The sequence below is a fragment of the Pseudophryne corroboree genome, chromosome 1 (assembly GCF_028390025.1).
Source record: "Pseudophryne corroboree isolate aPseCor3 chromosome 1, aPseCor3.hap2, whole genome shotgun sequence".
NCBI classification, from domain to species: Eukaryota; Metazoa; Chordata; class Amphibia; order Anura; family Myobatrachidae; genus Pseudophryne; species Pseudophryne corroboree.
In genome coordinates, this window is record NC_086444.1 from 1,106,498,036 (window position 1) to 1,106,503,865 (window position 5,830).

A 5,830-nucleotide genomic window follows, 5' to 3' on the forward strand; every position below is an offset into this window, starting at 1 on the left:
ATGAGGAGACAGAAATGAGCAGATGCCATAAATCTACATAAATACACAAAGCAAGGGTTACCTCCCAGCGCTAGTTCAATCAAGTATGATGTTGACTCACACCACTCAAAATTTCTTAGAGTTCTATTAGTAATAATAAAAATTACAAACAAATAAAAGTTTTTTCAATCTTTCTAATTTTATTTATTTAAGCAAAAAGAGAAATAGTGATCATCTATTCAATGAACATTTTTAAAAAATAACTAAAATATCTATAGTGATTCCTAATACCGGTATACAAACTCAGTTTTGCTCCTCTTCACGGAAATCTTTAGTAAAAGGCGAAAGATTTGTTCGTTCTGAAGAGAAACCACAGCATGCGTGAAGAGGAGCAAAACTGAGTTTGTATACCGGTATTAGGAATCACTATCGATATTTTAGTTATTTTTTAAAAAAATAATCATTAACTGGGCTGAAGAAAACATTTCATACAATATACTTCAGAGATCTTAAACATTTAAACCCTTTTACTATAAAATGATTACTCTTAAAGCCGGCTGCATTTTTTACAGAAGACATAGCTTTTCAAATGGCTCACATCCAAAAACAATTAAATCCAAATTATATAAAAACATAAATGCTTTACAAAATCCAGCAATTTTATTTAAATGGAGACTGCAGTACACTACAGAAGCAGTATTTAGTTTTCAAATTTTAACCTGCTTCACTTTGAAGTATGATTAATTTATACTAATGATTTCCTTTGTATACAATTCTAGAAAAAAAGATATTAATTAAGGCATTGTGGCTTGACAGTTTTAATAGTAAGTGATAATGAGTCTGGATGCCGGTGGTCAGAATATCGACAGTGGCAACCCGAGGGTGAAAATTCCATCACTTTTAGTAAGTCTGCTAACCCTAAACCCTACCCATGCCCTAACCCTCCCATCCCACAGCCTAACTCTAACCCTTCCCGGCATACTTAAGTTTGGGATGCTATTGAGATTCCTGCCTCAGTATTCTGAGTGGTGTCAGGATTCCGGCGATGGTCTTCTGACTGCTGGCATCTTGACTGTCAGGATGCTAACTAGATACTGTGATAAAGTCATATTATTCAATGGGCGGTATTCAATTCTTTTCACCCCCTTCCACACCCATTCTGTTTCGTCTGATGGGTGTGGTATAATTATTTCAGCTAGCTACCCCTGGTGTAGCGAGGTTGCCCAACCCTTTACGCAGCTAAACCTGATTACTATGGGCGCAATATGCGCGATAACGGGGATCACTTTAGAAAGGAGATTGGGTGTGATATATAATTTGAATACCGCCCAATGTGTACACAATATACTACTGTCATGAAGAATCTGGACACTATTATTAATACATGTGAAAGTTGAATTTAACATTTAATATCAATTAAATACAGACACAAATCTATAAGAAGTAATGAATTGAAACTAAATACAAACATCCGTTGTCTTCCCATTTAAAATTCAAATAGGGGTATTCTTAACTGCCATGGTCCAAATCCAAATATCATTAAGAAATGCCAATACTGTAGATGACCACAAATTCATATAATATAGCAAACCAACAACGTAGTATAAATCTATAAGCTCAAATGATGAATGTCCAAAACCACATAAAAAGACTATTTGCACAATTCCACAATGCTAGCTAATGCGATAGTCTTTTTTTTTCTTCAGATTTCTTATTTTGATATAGAAGAATAACTCTTTTTTGGAAACCAGTCTTTTCATCAAATTGAAAAGGATTTTCTCAGTAGATGTTTTAAGTAGAGGTGTGTGAAGGCCCCCATGTTTTGGTTCTAAATCATTGTTGTGTTTTGCAAAACCACCCGTAAGTGTTTTGGGTTTGTTTTTTTAATATTGGCATCTTCATAAATAAATAAAAACAACAAAAATCAAGAAACTTGGGCCTATTTTTGTTACTGTAGTGTCAACAAGATCAATTACAGATGTGTCCTCTAACATCTTTGGTCCGTGTGCTACAAGTTGCATTACACATAATGCATGAGTGCAGTGTGAATCGGTAGCGCCGAGCGTTTTTTTGTTTGCGTTTTTCCAGCGAAAACGCAAAGTAATGTAATAGGATGCACAAGCAGCTTCTGCTGATTAAAATGGCATGCAGCATTCCTATATTGTGTGTGACTGTGACTGTAACTCCATCCGAAATGCTAAAAAGATGTAAAAACTTGTAGCTTTATCAATCCCTTTCCACCTCATTAAACTGACACAATGATGCAGAGACATACTTCAGTCACATTCTGTTCCATTCAATCCATTGTAAAAGATCCTTATTTTTTAGGTATTGGGATTTAGGATACATGACTTGATGTGGCTCATGCTGCTTTTCATGTAATGAAACGTGGAAATATAGCTTAATGTTTAATGCAGTGTGCAGTGCATTGTTGTAATGATCAAACATTTCTTACTTTTTTAATTATGACTTTAATCTTTGTTCCAAATTAAAAAGTAAAGTAAATTTAACAATGCGGATGCTGCTCATTTATTTCCTAATTTGCTGTATTATGTTACAGTGATACGTTCAATGCTGTGATCACAAAACATACCATTAAAATACAATAAATTAATGGAAAAACAATTAATTACATTGTTTGGGAAATAGACACTGCATAATGATATTCATTTCGAGATGTTTTTCCCAAACAATAAAAGAAAAAGTATTTAGACTCCCAAACAGTACTGTTTGCCTCTAGCCCTGGAAAGAACAGCAAGTGTTACTGTTCCCGGCCATTCAGTTTCTTTTAGGCATTACCCGGGTCATTAAGTCCCAGTACCACCTTTAAGACCTAAACTGGGTCGTCTACCAGGGTTGCAAGTCCTGGGAAACCCCTGATGGCGAGCAGGGATGTGGACCCAATTAGACCTTTTCAGACGTAAGCTGGATCTGGGTTTATGCGCGTTCACATGCAAAAATGTGGGTTTTAGGCTTATGTCGGAAAGGGGCATATATGGAGCATAAAACTGATATCTAAGTCTATCTATATATCTGTAGAAGTTCATATGGGTTACAAACTAAAGACTCTAAGATCTGACAATGGAGGAGAGTACCAAAACAAAAATCATGAGAAAATTGGGGATTAAGCACCAGTGAGTTAACCATAACACACCAGAACAAACAGGAGTGAACATGCAAATCGTATTATAGTGGAAAAACCCATGCAATGCTGAACGATGCTGATCCTGAATAGAAATTTTGATCTGAGGCAGTTTTATCTAAAGAAAAATGCACCCACTGAAGCAGTAAAAGAGGCACTTTGTATCAAAGTACTTTAACTAAATTTTATGTTTTAAACTCTAATGAAGCTCACAACATCCTATGCAACAACAAAGGTGCTATTAACAAGTACAAAGCACTATTGCAGATCAAAGTACATCACTATCACACATCATTAGAGAACTTGTCGAGAACAAGTTAATCATATAGAACTGAATCATGAGTGAGCAAAATATTGCTGATATGTCACCAAAGGACTTATAGATGTGTCCTCTGTCATCTATACTTACGAAAGTGATTGCATCACGGATGCGATTATTCATGTCTGCATGCGACACAGCCATGGGAGCGTGCACACCATGCGATCCTAGGTATCCTAGGTGCATATGCTGTGCACCCACATTCAGCGGGTACACTTATCATGGCACATGTGCCGCAAATACTCAGTGCCGTAGGTAAGATGACAATGAGCACATCTACACTGTATAAGTACATTTTGTGAAAAATGTGGACTGTAATGTAATGATTAATGATATTTTGTTCTTGTTATTGCTTGATGCTTTTATTATGTTTCTTTTACAGGAAGTTTTTAGAAGTCTGAGATATTTAGAACTCATAAAAGAAGACATCTCTAAGTGAGGGGAGCTGATGAAATGTAGTTAAATGCTAGAAGCTGTCTCCTAACTGAGTGTTATTGTGTTATTACTCATCAGCAGTTGCGGACTGTCAGCTTGTGTAATGGGCCATCTGCTCCTCAGAGCCCTGGTAACAGTGGGGGATGTGGCCGTGACCCGACAGTCACTGATGGAATTCGGGGACCACGTAACAACAGTTGCACTACAGGCTGCCCTTACATCTTTGACACCACCCCCTCCATTCTACTCCTCTGCCTGCTGCACTGCTGCTTGCTTCCTCAGTCTAAACCTCGTCTCACTGCCGCTGCTGCGGCCAGGTTCCCGACACCACCAACACCCGCCTGCCTGCTGGACAGCAGTGCCAACAGCCCCTGTCACCAACACCCCCCTCTCCCTAGCATATTATTCAACTGCTGTCATTGTAGCAGCACAATACCTCACTTAACCATGTGCTCAATCAGGGGAGGGGGCTGCGCTGCTGCTAGAAGCTGGAGGTCACACTGCCAGCACTAAGGAAGAGGCACCCATCTCACACTATCGATAAGTGGGGGACTTTATTGTGGGGGGGGGGGTTGCAGCACCCTTGTGTAGGGTCATTTGCAGGAGCCCTGCTAGGGGAAGGTAAAGTACTCTTGTGCTGATGTGCTGCTCCCGCTGCATGGTCACCTACAGGGACCCAGTAATGATGCTCTCCAAGCAAAAGTGCTTGGCTCCTTCTACTCAGGTCATCAGTTGCCAGCCCCTTCACATTCTGCCACAGACCTGCCTGGAGATTCCCCAAATGTGAGCAGTACCAGACTTTTGATACCCTCCCTCCAGAGTAACGGATTTCTACTGCACTGGTTTCAAACTCATACAGTTATATAAAAGTCCTGCAGAACTCTGGCACAGAGTTTCTACAGCCCCAGTACTAGTCATTATTTTTACTAGTTTTTTTTTAGAATAAAACATGTCTGAACACTAACCTGACCCTCTGCCTCTCCCTGTCACCCATTGCCTCCTGCTGTCACCTATTGCCTATCCCACTGTCACCCTTTGCCTCCTGTCACCTACTTCCTTTCCCACTGTTACCCTCTGCCTCCTGCTGTTACCTACTGTCTTTCCTGCTGTCACCCTCTGCCTCCTGCTGTCACCCACTGCCTTTCCCAGTGTCATCCTCTGCTTCCTGCTGTCACTAACTGTCTTTCCTGATGTCACCCTTAGCCTCCTGCTGTCACCCACTGCCTTTCTCACTGTCACTCTCTGCCACATGCTGTCACCTACTGCCTTTCCCGCTGTCACCCTATGCCTCCAGTTGTCACCTACTGCCTTTCCCACTGTCACCCTCTACCTCCTGCTGTTACCCACTGCCTTTTCCACTGTCACCCTCTGCCTCCTGCTGTCACCCACTGCCTTTCCCGCTGTCACTCTCTGCTTCCTGCCATCACCTACTGCCTTTCCCGCTGTCACCCTCTGCCTCCTGCTGTAACCCATTGCATCTCCATGTCACATTCTACCACATACTGCCTTCTCTTGTCACCCAGCATCCATGATTTCCCTTTGGCCAAATTCAAATAGAAAACACTCATTTATTATACGTACTGGTTGTGCAGCACACTTGCCTTGTTTTTTTCATTTTATTGACTGTTTCAATTTTTATTCCTGTGAATGGGCATGTAGGGACCCCAGTGCATTGCTTTGCCTGGGGGGTTCACAGCAGTTAAGATGGCCCTGGCTGGGTTTTCTGCAGAAGCGTTACTAAGGTTGGTGTCACTTAGTGCGCTAAGTGACACCCCATAGCTTGGTGTCAGCATGGGCTATGCAGAAGTAAGTGCATATTCTAGTGTCTGCCTGTGGTGGGGGTTATGGGTGTGAGTACAGCTCTATTTGGGGCACCCCCTCGGATAGTTACACCTGGGTGCGGCCTGCACCCCCCCTTGTGATGCCAATGGTTATCTATACTAGACAGCAGGGAT

General features: G+C 41.1%; 1 non-coding gene across 1 annotated transcript; it reads right to left on the minus strand.

Annotated features, from left to right (window-relative positions):
* Positions 1-238: 238 nt before the first annotated feature.
* Positions 239-358, minus strand: LOC134961653 (U5 spliceosomal RNA). Its single transcript, XR_010187945.1, has one exon. It is a non-coding gene; the product is annotated as a U5 spliceosomal RNA (small nuclear RNA).
* Positions 359-5,830: the final 5,472 nt, after the last annotated feature.